The following is a 13,196-nucleotide window of genomic DNA, read 5'->3' as shown; positions in this document are numbered from 1 at the left end:
CCCAGATCAGTTCGCATATCGCAGTGCGATCTGCAAACTCGGATCGCATGGTGTGAACACCCATGCGATCCGATTCTGCTGCGGGCCAAAAAAAGGGTCCCGTGCGAATTTGCGGCGGGTGCGGCGGGTGCGGCGGGTGCGGCGAATGGCTGAACTCGAATCGCACAGAGATCGGATGTGATTTGCACTGCAGTGCGGTGCGAATCACATTCGTTCTCATAAACCGCTGCAATGTGAACCCAGCCTTAGTGACACTGGCGACGGGGGGTGATCACGGGGTTAAACCTTTATTGGGGGGGTTAGGGGGGTACATTAGAACTAAAGGGGGCTAACTCTAACTGCCCTAACAGTTATTACAGTCACAAATGACACCAATGCAAAAAAAAAAAAAAAAAAAAAATGACATTGGTGTCACTGTGACTGGGGGGCAGGGGTAATTGGGGGGGTGATCGGGGGGTAAAGGGGGGGTGTGAGTGTGCCTGGCATGTTCTACTGTGTGTGTAGAGTGTTGGTGCAACTCACCGATCCGCTCTCCTCCGTGTCGGAACGGAAAATACCGACACGGAGGAGAGAATACATCACTTCCTCTCCTGTGTTTACATTACAGGAGAGGAAGTGATGTCACGGGGGATTTCCATTCGTCGAGAGCGATCGCGAGGGGGTGGCCATGAATGAATGGCCGCCCCCTCATCCCGGATCGCTCTCGAAGAAATGCCGACCGCCGCAGGCACCGGGGGGGGGCCCGATCGGGCCCCCCACCCGCGGGCAGGCAGGGACTTATATATACGCCCATATGCCTGCCCGTGCCATTCTGCCGACGTATATCGTCGTGCGGCGGTCGGCAAGTGGTTAACTTTATTCAGTATAACAATCACAGCAACACTTATGGAACATTCAATTTTTTCCATTAGTCAGTAAGCATTGACTGAAGTGAACACCCAACTCAACTAAATGCCTGTTCCTCAATAGATAGTTGTTGAGGTTATTGAGGAGGAGGTTCACCTGCTTAAATAAATTGCAAAACCTGTAACACCTAAACGGGCAGGAGGTAGGTCACTGTGGGGCTTCATTGAATACCTTTGCAAGCGCAAATATACAGTCAGCGCTAAAGTACTACAAAGACCCAGAAATGAGACACGGCTGAAACAAGATGGGACTTGCAGGTGGTTCTATCAGAAGTGTATGTGCTTCTGCTCCCTCATAGCTGCTGGTACCAGCATCCTGGTTTTGGCTGTGGTATTCTCCTTGCCTGTCTGTCCATCTGCAAGGTGACTGATTATGGCCAGACTCTGGGTGGAGACCAAACCTGATATAAGCTAGCCAAGCTTGCAGTCTCATACGTGTGATAGAGTGTGTAATACCTGACCAAGCTGCCTGTTTGTTTGCCCTGCTCTGCTAGATTTGATTTCCATGTGTATGACCTCTGATCGGATAATGACTATTCTCTGAACTCTACCTGCTCTTTACCTGGACTGCCATTCAACCACTCTACCTGTCTACCAACCGCAAGTACCGATTTGCTTTGTTCAGTTCGCACCTGCAATGGTATAGTAGACAGGCACTATAGCAATGTGTATAAGTCCTGGGGGCAATGGAGTACTGGTAGGTCTACTTGCCTTATGGGAAAGGGGTCTGCTTTAGGTGCAGAACACAGTAGCCAGCTATGGTGTCTGACCACTTGCATTAAGGACCTTAGTAGATGGGGCATTGAGGTTCCACTTATGGCTTTGTAGCCTCCATTGGACTGGTGGGAGTCCTCGAATCTAACTGAGTTCAAAAACAAAAAAGGGCACATTGACCTTGTGTATTACCTCTGGTACCATATTTTGTTAAAAAAAACAAAAAAAAAAAAACATGAAAATACTCACAGATCTATTAGCCTTTGCTGACCAGTCGCCGCAGTTGTACTGTGGCAGGTTGCCGTGGCTGCGCAAATTACCATCAATGTACATCAGGCACATACACAGCGATCTGTGGGCGCACGTGTACCCGCAATCTCTCCACAGAGAGGCAGAAAGGGGATCTGCCAGTGTAAACAAACAGATCCCCATTCTGTCAGGGGAGTAGAGTGAGATTGTCTGTTCCTAGTGATTAGGAACAGCGATCTCTCTCTACTCCCTGTCAGTCCCCTCTCCCCACAGGTAAAAACACCTGCCAGGGAACATATTTAACCCTTTGATTGCCCCTAGTGTTAACCCCTTCCCTGACAGTGTAATTTATATAGTAATCAGTGCATTTTTATAGCACTGATAGCTGTATAAATATCACTGGTCCCAAAAAAACGTCAAGTGTCCGATCCGTCCACCGCAATGTCGCAGTCCTGCTAAAAATCACTGATCATCCCCATTACTCGTAAAAAATTTAAATAAATAAAAATATCATAAATCTATTCCTTATTTTGTAGATGCTATAACTTTTCTGCAAATCAATCAATATACGCTTATTGTGATATTGTTTTCCAAAAATATGTAGAAGAATACATATTGGTCGAAACTGATGAAGAATTTTTTTTTTTTTAATTATAGCAAGAAGTAAAAAATATTGTTTTTTTTTTTAATTGTCTATCTTCTTTTGTTTATAGTGCAAAAAATTAAAAACGCAGAGTTGATCAAATGCCACCAAAAGAAAGCTCTATTTGTGGGGAAAAAAAAAACAAACATTTTATTTGGGTACATCATTGGACTGGCCTGGTCTTTAAGGGGCAAATCATATATGTGGTGCAGCAGAAGAAACGTGATGCTGCATATATTACATGATCGTCAGGAGTGCTGTCATTTGAGAGCACCCTTGACGAACCCAGATGGCACCCTGGTCCAGAAAGCTTGACTTGGATGCAGGCAAATCTATTCAGAAGTTTGTGCCTTACCTTCAGTCTTATCTTTAAAGGTGAATTCCAAGCAAAGAGCTACAAAATACATACAGTATATCAGAGCTGTTTTGTTCTGAGGTTTACACAGCTCTACCACAAAGGCCAGTCAGTGGAGAATTTATTTTTCTCTGCTTACACTTACAGATCTTGTCCCTTCCCCAGTCTGTGACTCGACAGTAAATGAGAAGCAGCAGACTGATGGGCTAATATATGTGTCTTTCTTTCCCTATCAGCATGCCCCTTGCATTGTAGCACAGCATACTGGCTTATTATTCTGCTTTTTCCTCCCTCAGTCTGAGCTTTGCTGTACAGGAAATGCAAGAGGCTAATACCTAGGAAGGTACTTAACTCAGTGGCGGCTGGTGTTCAATATTATGGGGGGGGGTGGCAAACAAACCTACACCCCTGCACGGGAGATGGTGGTGATCCGTCCCCCCCAATGGGAGATAGATGGTAGCAATCAGAGGCCCCACTAGCCCCCCGCGGGATACGAATGGCGGCTATCAGCGTCTTCCAGCCCCCCGTGCCACGGGAGATGGAAGGCGGCGATCAGTGGCCTTACCTTGGTAGGTCGATGCTTCTCCTTGCTCCAGCTTGCCGACGGAAGAGTCGGGGCTGTTGCTTCTCCTCCAGGCCGAACAGGAAGTGGGTCCCGAGACCCCCAATTGGTCAGGGAGTACTAAGACTCCCCGGCCAATCGGGTCTCAGGATCCACTTCCTGATTGGCAGAGAGAAGAATCAGGAAGACAATAGCTAATATTAATTTGCTATTGTCACACAACTTGGTGTATTCAAGGCACAGCCCACCCTTTTTGGAAAGCCAATTAGAGCCTCAAGTTCTAATAATGTGCTTAAAAAAAGACCCTATTGAAATTCATGCGCCCGGTGCCCTGCATTGAGATTAGGGGACGGGCGTATGGATTAGGGGGGCGGCGCCTCTGCGCCCCTAATGGATGACCCGCTACTGCTTACACTGCTGGTACAAAATATAAATAGGCATTTTACTAAATGGATTTCATATTGATAAACAAAGAGCTGCATTAAAGCGATACTCAACTTCTTCCACCCCTCCCCATGTTTTTTTCTCTGTTATCTTTATTCCTGGGTTCTCTTCCAAACACATACTCACCCCCACAGGGAATCTAACATTATTCCTCTGAGATCTGCTATTCCCCCATACAGCGGGTCCCTTGCCACCATCTTAGTCCTTTTAAGCTGGCTGCCTCTTCAGGGCCCTCCCTAAGGCCACTCTCTGTGCCAGTCCTACTTTCTCCTGTAAAAATCCCAGGAGACTGCAGGACCAGGTAGACATCATTCAAGAACTAGGCTGGAACGGTAGCAGGGGTGAGGCCAAAAATTAAAAAAAAAATATAATTAGGGGAAAAAAATGACCCATCATTTATATCTTTTATATTTGCCCGGGGTTCAGCTTTACCAGTTGGCATACTGTATATGAGCTGTACTGTGTGTACTACTTAGCTTTAGCTTTATTCTGCTAATGGTCTTGTAATTTACAGATGTTGCTGTGTATGGTTATTTTTTTATTTTTTCATTGTAGGTTGTCTATGGTGGAATTTTAAAGATGGTGCAACAATTTAACTAATAGCACCACTGCCACCTTCAGGTTTTAAAATTGGTTAAACTAGCTGCTAATATTGAGAAAGTAGATCCTTAATACTGTATATAACTTTTTTTGACTTATGTGGAGAGTTTCATTAATGAACTGAAACTTCTACAATAAGTTTTCAGATTATGGGGGTAGGTTCTGTCAACTAAGCAATGCCCCCACAAGGGCACATGCCTGGAGGCAGTGGGCACCCTCTAGCTTTGAATCACTCTAGATTTTGCAGCTGGACTGAGTGGTGAATATATGAACTTTTATTGGCATGTTACAAATTGGGGTTGAGTGGTTTGTAAAAAAAAAAAAAATAGATAATTAAGATATAAGGTCCACTTTAATGACTCCTATTTACATACGCTGCAAATATTTTATGGCTCTGTGATTATCGAATCCCTAAATCCTTACTCACTAATAATCGTATGCTTTGTTTAACTAGCTATTTACATTTGTTTTTTTTTTGTTTTGTTTTTATCCATATAACTTATATTTTTTTCCATATAACTTGTATTGTAAATCAGAAAGATGAAAAAACGGTATACTCTTGCATTAGAATACAGAATTGGCTTAGATATCCGATCAGCAAATGAAGAACAGCGGCACTCGTTTGTAGAGTCCCTTAAGCGTTCTTTAGTTTGCCTATTTAATGCATCAAAAATTATACAAGCAACCAAACTTAGCAAAGTTTTCTGATGTATACAACGTGAGTAGACATTAGGTAAAGATAAATAGAAAAGTGTAAAAATTGGAACAGGAACAAGGCCAGGCACTACTTTTAGGGGTCCAAACTCAAGAACCTATAATTATATCCCTTTTGGTCTGGTAGATGTCCAAAATATTTTGTGATAAAAATGATAGGCTAAGGACCCACTGTTGGTGTTGGGACTGGTCAAAATCTCCAAGCAATGGAGAGCTTGGATATAGTTGAGGTTAACCCGGTCCCTTTAGAATAGAATAAAAAAAGTAAGAAAAGATCCAGCAATGGTGAGAAGAATTGGATGCGGGAAGACCACGCTGGACTCCATAGGCTGTTAAGTATCTGTTTTTTAATAAGTCATCAGCTACCGTATTTGCAGCTCCTGACTTTTATTTATTTTTTTAATATTGGGTAAAGTTCATCTTTAAGAAATAATTTCGCGCCTTGGATTTTAGTTTTGTGATTTTTTAACTCTTTTATTACCAGAGGTTGCTTAGTCCTTTAATGAGACACTGTGGTTGGTTTACTAAAACTGCAGAGTGAAAAATCTGGTGCAGATGTGCATGGTAGCCAATCAGCTTCTAATATCAGTTTTTTTCAATCAAGCTTTGGCAGAAACCAGGAAGCTGATTGGATTCTATGCAGAGCTGCACCAGATTTTGCACTGCACCAGTTTTTGTAAACCAACCTCGCTGTCACTTTTCCCATTCAGAACGAGGTGACAGTGTCTTTGAAAAGCCACCCAAACCCACTAATGCTCACCTTTTAACTAAGCCAGCCATTACTAGTGACCTTAAAAGATGCTAGACTTTATCAGGCTTTAACATGGGTTCTCTAGAGCAGCCTTTTTCAACCAGAGTGTCTTGCCAAAATGCCTTAAAATTGCCCCAAAATGATATACAAGCCAGTGGGTGAATGAAAACTGCCTTTTAGTTACACAAAGCCACAGGTTTTCATTGTACACCATTACCATCATTACAATCTTCTAGCTTCCAGCCTACTAATGACCAAAGACATCATCAGTTGATAAGGAGGGTGTCAGTTGTCTGCATATCATCCTTGTTTGACCCTCCCTTGCCTCTCTCCATCAGCTTTGGGGTCTCATTAGTTAAGTGATTGAGAAAAACTGAGGAAGCAGAGAAACATGTGAGAGGGGGGCTCTGTTATATGGGGGCTCTGTGATGGAGGGCTCTGTGAGAGGGGGCTCTATGATATGGGGAGAGGGGGGCTCTGTGAAGGGGGAGTCTGTGACAGACAGGGTTCTGTGAGGCTCTGTTACGCAGAGGAATCCTTGATGGGGGGCTATGTGATGGAGAGGAGTCTGTGATGGGGGGCTTTGTGATGGGGGAATCTATGATGGGCAGGATTCTGTGAGGCTCTGTAAAGGCGAGGAATCCTTGATGGGGGGCTATGTGATGGAGAGGAGTCTGTGATAGAGGGCTCTGTGATTGGGGAGTCTGAGATGGGGGTTCTGTGAGGCTCTGTGATGGAGAGGAATCTGTGATGGAGAGGAATCTGCGATGAAGAGGAAACTGTGATGGAGAGGAATCTGCGATGAAGAGGAATCTGTGATGGGGGCTCTGTGAGGCTGTGTGATGGAGAGGAATCTGTGATGGGGGTGCTCTGTGATGGAGAGGAATCTGTAAGGAGGGAGATGTGATGGAGGGAAGTCTGTGATGGGGGGATCTATGATGGAGAGGAGTCTGTGATGAGGGGATCTATGATGGAGGGAAGTCTGTGATGGGGGGATCTATGAAGGAGGTGAAGTCTGTGAAGGGTGGCGGATCTATGATGGAGAGGAGTCTGTGATGGGGGGGGATCTGTGATGAAGAGGAATCTATGATGTGGGGCTCTGTCATGGAGAGGAATCTGTGATGAAGAGGAATCTGTGATTGGGGGCTCTGTAAGGCTCTGTGATGGAGAGGAATCTGTGAAGGGGGTGCTTTGTGATGGGGGCTCTGTGATGGAGAGGAATCTGTAAGGGCGGGAAATGTGATGCAGAGGAGTCTGTGATGGGGGGATCTATGATGGAGAGGAGTCTGTGATGGGGGGGATCTGTAATGGAGAGGAGTCTGTGATGGGGGGCTCTGTGATGGAGAGGAATCTGTGATGGAGAGGAGTCTGATGTGGGGGCTCTGTGATGGCGAGGAGTCCAGCCCCCCAACAGTCTGAGATACAGTGATCTGGCCCCCTGTTTAAAAAGTTTGAGGACCCCTCTCTACTTCTATTAAATATCTGCATCCTTGAAGAAAAATGCACTCCACTTTTATTGGTCCAGCACTGTTACACACACACGTTAGACTAACGTCTTAAGGAATCCCCCACTACTCCTTCCTCTACCTCAACTGGTGCAAAAACACCTGGTTTCAGAAAACATGTGACTTCCTCCCATGTGAAACAACTAAGAAATACTGGGCAATCACTTGGCTAGAGCAATGTGACATGACTAATGAGGTGGAAGATACCAATGCCCCTAGGCTCCAACACCAACCAACACCAGGTATTTTGAGACCAGTAGGTCGAGCAGAGAGCCTTTTCACAGGCGCTTTCCCTTTGCCCTGACTTTCCAAAATGAGCACGTCTCTTTAAGCTTGCTCACCTTGCTTTAAATAGAAATGATAAAGAATAAAAGTAGTACAACTGTGAGGACACCTAAGTACATGAAATGTCTCTATGTCATTTGGTGACCACAGATTGCTGTGCCAACCTCATGCAGAACCACAGAGTGGCCCTAGACCTCAATGAAAAATAAAATAAAAACAAGCTACACACTTTTATTCTATATTTGATGATCACTTCTTTCTAGAAACAGTCCTGCCATTAAAGATCTCACAGTTTCACTGTAAATAATAGTCTTCAAACTGCACCTCTGAAGCCGTTGTCAGGCTAGCTCAGAATGATGGGAGACACGTTGCGTGAGTCGCTGTAAAGACACTTTTTCTAGGAAGAGCGGCATCGTACTCGGTAGAGACGTTGAAGTAGAAAAGATTTTAAAAGCACTCAGTTCTGCAGAGAAAAGCTGGCTGATGTCTCCGCATGAAGGGGTCAGAGCGGAAAAATTCTACTAGCTCAAACGAGATCCACTTACTACACAATTAATGGAAAATACTCTCATCAAATGAGGAACAAATCATAAAATTAGGGAGATGGAAATTAAGCACAGACAAATGATTCAGGTACAGTGGAGATTTATGGAGAAGGTTGTGTTATAGCTAATGATTTCTGCTAATGATCCTCCAAAGTATGAAGTGGCACAGAGCCCACATCTGGTGGGACGGAGAGCGGCCCCTGCGTGAAATGAAGGACATTCTGTGAGAGGAAGGGACAAAACTTTCTTTCAGTATATATGGGAGAAAAAGTCACTGACATTTTTTTTTTTACACCGGGCCTTACAGAAGTGTTAAAACAATACTATATCATTATTAAATCAGAGTTATCTACTTTAATGGATATTTTACCAAATTACATCTGTTCACTAAGATAGGGGAAAACATCTAAGTATAAAGAACACATAAAATATATTTTTTGTCATGAAAAAAATGGGCACCCTGTTAAAAAAGAGGTTTTAGACTTTTCTTACTGCCAGCTCTCTTGGAGAGCACTACCTGGTGTGTTGGATGCCATGAGTTTTGCTGGCCACTGTGGTTCCTCACACTGGTCACTGAATCACAACTGGGTTCTGTACTGATGTAGAAACCAGTGGAAGGAAAACCAACTCCCAGCATTGCAGTATGTGCACATTCTGATTTATTACTGTAATATCAAATAGTCATTTTGATTAAGCAGTGTAGACATCTTAGGCACTGTAGACCAGTGTTTTTCAACACCAGTCCTCAAGGCACCCCAACAGGTCATGTTTTCAGGATTTCCCTCAGATGAAACAGCTGTGGTAATTACTAAGGCAGTGAAACTGATCAAATCACCTTTGCAAAATAATGGACAGCCTGAAAACATGACCTGTTGGGGTGCCTTGAGGACACTGCTGTAGACAACGGTTGATAAAATGCTAGTAGAAAGAAAAAATGTCATGTGGATTAGGCACTGTAGGCAATGGTTGAGAAAACGCTAGTAGGAAGAAAAAATGTGGATTACTAAAAAAAAAAAACCCAAATAATAATCCAATGGGCTTGATCAATCCAAACAAACTGACAGATGTCCTTTTAAAGAAAAAGAGTGATGCACAAACACCACAGAGTGGTACAAACTAAGCAAAAACAACTACTAAAAAATTTCAACTGACTCAAATTTGGGACCCTTCCTGTTTTTTTTTTTTTCAAACCCTAAATGACCCTTCCTAAGGTAAAAAGGTATCAATCTTTCACAGCTGGATCCCCAAATTGTGTGTTTATTCTACCTTATAAAGTATCCAACAGGGAAGTGAGACACCCTGGCTTTGTAATGACTGCTGCTGTTGGTTGGTCCATTGGAGTCCTCTGGACATTTATTCAAGTGATTCAATTTGCCAGCCACACTGTAATATACGAAAGAGAGCTGACTTTTAAATACCATATTCCAGTGATGGCGAACCTTGGCACCCCAGATGTTTTGAAACTACATTTCCCATGATGCTCATGCACTCTGCAGTGTAGTTGAGCATCATGGGAAATGTAGTTCCAAAACATTTGGAGTGCCAAGGTTCACAATCACTGCCCTATTCCCACGCAGAAAAAAAAAAAAAGATAATGGGCTCTACACTCAATCAGTCTGCAAGAATCTATATAGCAGTCTTTCTCTGTAAGGGTTTTGTGGAACTCTAAGGTTCTTCCAATGATTCCTAGGGGTTCCATGAACAATGAGAAATTTTTGACTCTCAGATAAGTAACCGCTGACACAAATGACCTTTTTAGCTAGGGGCATTCTTCCCACTGGTGGTCAGTGAAAGAACAGCCACATTGCAATGGTGGTAGGAAGAATGCCCCTTGGTAAAAAGATCATTGATGTCAGTGGTTACTCATCTCAGAGTAAGAAGTTGCTCATTACTCAAATAACCCCTAGTAACCTCTGCATGAACCCTGGGGTTCCATGGAACCTTGGCCAAGATGGGCTGTTATATATTATCATTGTCCCCAGTCCTATTAGGTACCAATCTACGGGGAGTCTCCTTTACTGACTATCAAAGCAAGGGAGTATTTCACTGACCACCAGTGTAAGAGTGTGTTTCACTGACCACCAGTGTAAGAGAACACTACATTTCTTACTCTCAGATAAGTAACCACTGGCACCAATGATCTTTTTAGCTGAGAGGCATTCTTTCTACTGGTGGTCAGTGGAAGAACAGCCACATTGCAATAGTGTTTATTAAGGGAACTATTGCGGTACTAAATAAATAATTCATAGAAGACTTACATTAAGACATTAAGTCTTCTATGAATTATTTATTTAGTACCGCAATAGTCCCCTTAACAAACATTTTTGGGTGTGGATATCAAGAGAGCAGCCTCAGCAACTGCCCCGATATCCTTAGAATTCCCAATTCTTGACAATTATCAATTGGGATGATGGTACTGTTATATGTATTACGTATATTTCGCATTTGAGGCTACACTCAGTCTATGGCTACATTGCAATGGTGGTAAGAAGAATACCCCTAGGTAAAAGGATCATTGATGTCAGTGGTTACCTTTCTGAGAGTTAGAAGTTGCTCATTGCTCAAGTAACCCCTAGCAACCTCTGCAGGAACCTTGGGCTTCCATGGAACCACAGTTGAGAAAGGCTGCTCTAAATTATCATCCTCATCAGTCCTATTGGGTACCATTCTATGGGGGGTCTTCTTCACTCACCACGGAGGCAAGGGAGTATTTCACTAACCACCAGTGTAAGAGAGTAAGCGTGATAACTAAAGACCAATGTAAGGGGACACTACATTGACCATCCATGTAAGACGGCACTACAATGACCACCAGGGGCGGGACAAGAGGTGGGCAGGAGGGGCGGCTGCTGATGACCACCAGTGTAAGAGGACACTTCTTCACGAATCATCAATGTAGTGGGTTTAATTTCATTGACCACTAATGTGAGGGAGCATTGCATTTTTATTGGTTTTGTTTTTACTGGTCATTATTATCATTACTAATTCCATTATTATGGAGATAACTTTCCCTTTAAAGCAGTCCTGGGTGTCATATTCACCAAGTATGCCACATTCCTTATTTTTTTATTTATTCAAATTATTCTCCACACTAATATACCAAGGGCTGAAGATATATTAGTTATTAGTAGGGGTTCTCTGAGACCAGAAAATTATTTTAATGGTACTTCCATGTTAAAACAGTTGAGAAAGGCTTGTCTACAGGATAGCAAGACAAAGACATAGATAGGCGAGTGCCCACAGATACAATCAGAAGTTCACACTGTAAGCTGGGAGTTATACTTCAATCAAATCTGCTAGAACCTCAGTTTTCCAGAATCAAGCTATATGCTTTGTGGTGTTTATGCCATTTATCCCAGGACAGGGAGAATGTGATTGCTAACAATGTCCATGCTGGTCTTCTTCCAGGCACCAGGCCAAGACTGAATATCAGCCAGGATAAAAGTCTTCTGATAATCTAGTTTGATAGGTCTGATAATCTTGTGTATAAATGAGTATAACCACATATATTTCCAGAATGCAGACAACAGTTCCTGAAACAATTGTTGCTATGTGTCACTGGTGTCTAAATAACCCAAATATCTAAACTCTGTGTAACAATACAAAACTAATATGAATAAATAAAGAGGATATAATCATGTCTCATATTGTATTCAATAAACACCCGAGAAAAAGGATTGGTCAAAAGCAAGATAATTATTGACATACATACAGTGTTATTATATACAGACACACACATATCATTAATATGTATAGAAAGAAAAGGTGATTTGCCTTTCTTGGCACCAATTATATTAGGGAGTTCTTATTAAGGCAGCTGAAGAAAATCTTACTGCCTATGAGAACCAGAATCACTCTTTAGTTGTCCCATTTTCAAAGTTTATAGTGGTCGCTATAAACAATAACAATATTCTACCTTAGATAGTCTAAACATTAATATCTAATGCAGTCAGGGACATAGATAAGGAAGGGAAAGGGGCTAATTGAGTCTAACCACCTCCTGAGTGTCTGTGGTGCAGCATTTATTACTGATAGTTGCCAGTCAAGTGTGCACCACATCTCTTGTGGGGTACCCTGGGTCCCAAGGCCACAACCACTCAACTTTCCTTATTTACCTTTTTGGTAGCACAGTAGTGCCTTATCAACCTGCACTGCAGCTGCCGTTAATGCCGCCTGTCAGAACTCAGAGACAGGCAGATGAGGTTCAGAGGGAGGACCAAGTTGAGGGAGGACTTCCCCTCACTCTGAACTGGGGTGGTCTATTGAGTGGGTTTCATGGAAGGAGGGGGGGATATACTTGGGGGGAGATCCGTACTGGGGGAATGAGGGAGATCTGCATTGGGAGAGGGAATCTGAACTGGAGAAGATCTGAAATGGTGGGGAGATCTGTACTAGGGAAGAGAGCTGTACTGGGGTGGTTGTTGGGGCTGCATTGGGGAGGAGATGTTACTAGGAAGAAGATTTGTACTTACTGGGAAATCTGGACTGAAGGACAATGTATACAGGCAGTAGAGCTATACTGGGGGTGGTTGTTGGAGCTGCAATGGGAAGGAGATGTTACTAGGAAGAAGATTTGTACTTACTGGGAAATCTGGACTGAAGGACAATGTATATACAGGCAGGAAAGCTGTACTGGGAGTGGTTTTTGGGGCTGCTTTGGGAAGGACATGTTAGTAGGAAGATCTGTACTTACTGGGAAATCTGTACTGAGGGGTGGTGTCTATACAGGCAGGAGAGCTGTACTGGGGGTGGTTGTTGGGGCTGCATTGGAGAAGACATGTTACTAGGAAGAAGATCTGTACTTACTGGGGAAAGAGGTTGATTTTGGCTTGGAAAGGGAGGTACATTTTCTGTCTACTGACATATGCATTATCTTGTTTTCTGCACTGTGATAGCCTAGAGATATAGTGAACGCAACAATTTC

This window comes from Lithobates pipiens, unplaced genomic scaffold, assembly GCF_037356315.1.
Source record: "Lithobates pipiens isolate NorthernLeopardFrog02 unplaced genomic scaffold, aLitPip1_a1.2 Scaffold_27, whole genome shotgun sequence".
Lineage (NCBI taxonomy): Eukaryota > Metazoa > Chordata > Amphibia > Anura > Ranidae > Lithobates > Lithobates pipiens.
Note: the sequence above shows the minus strand (reverse complement) of the source record.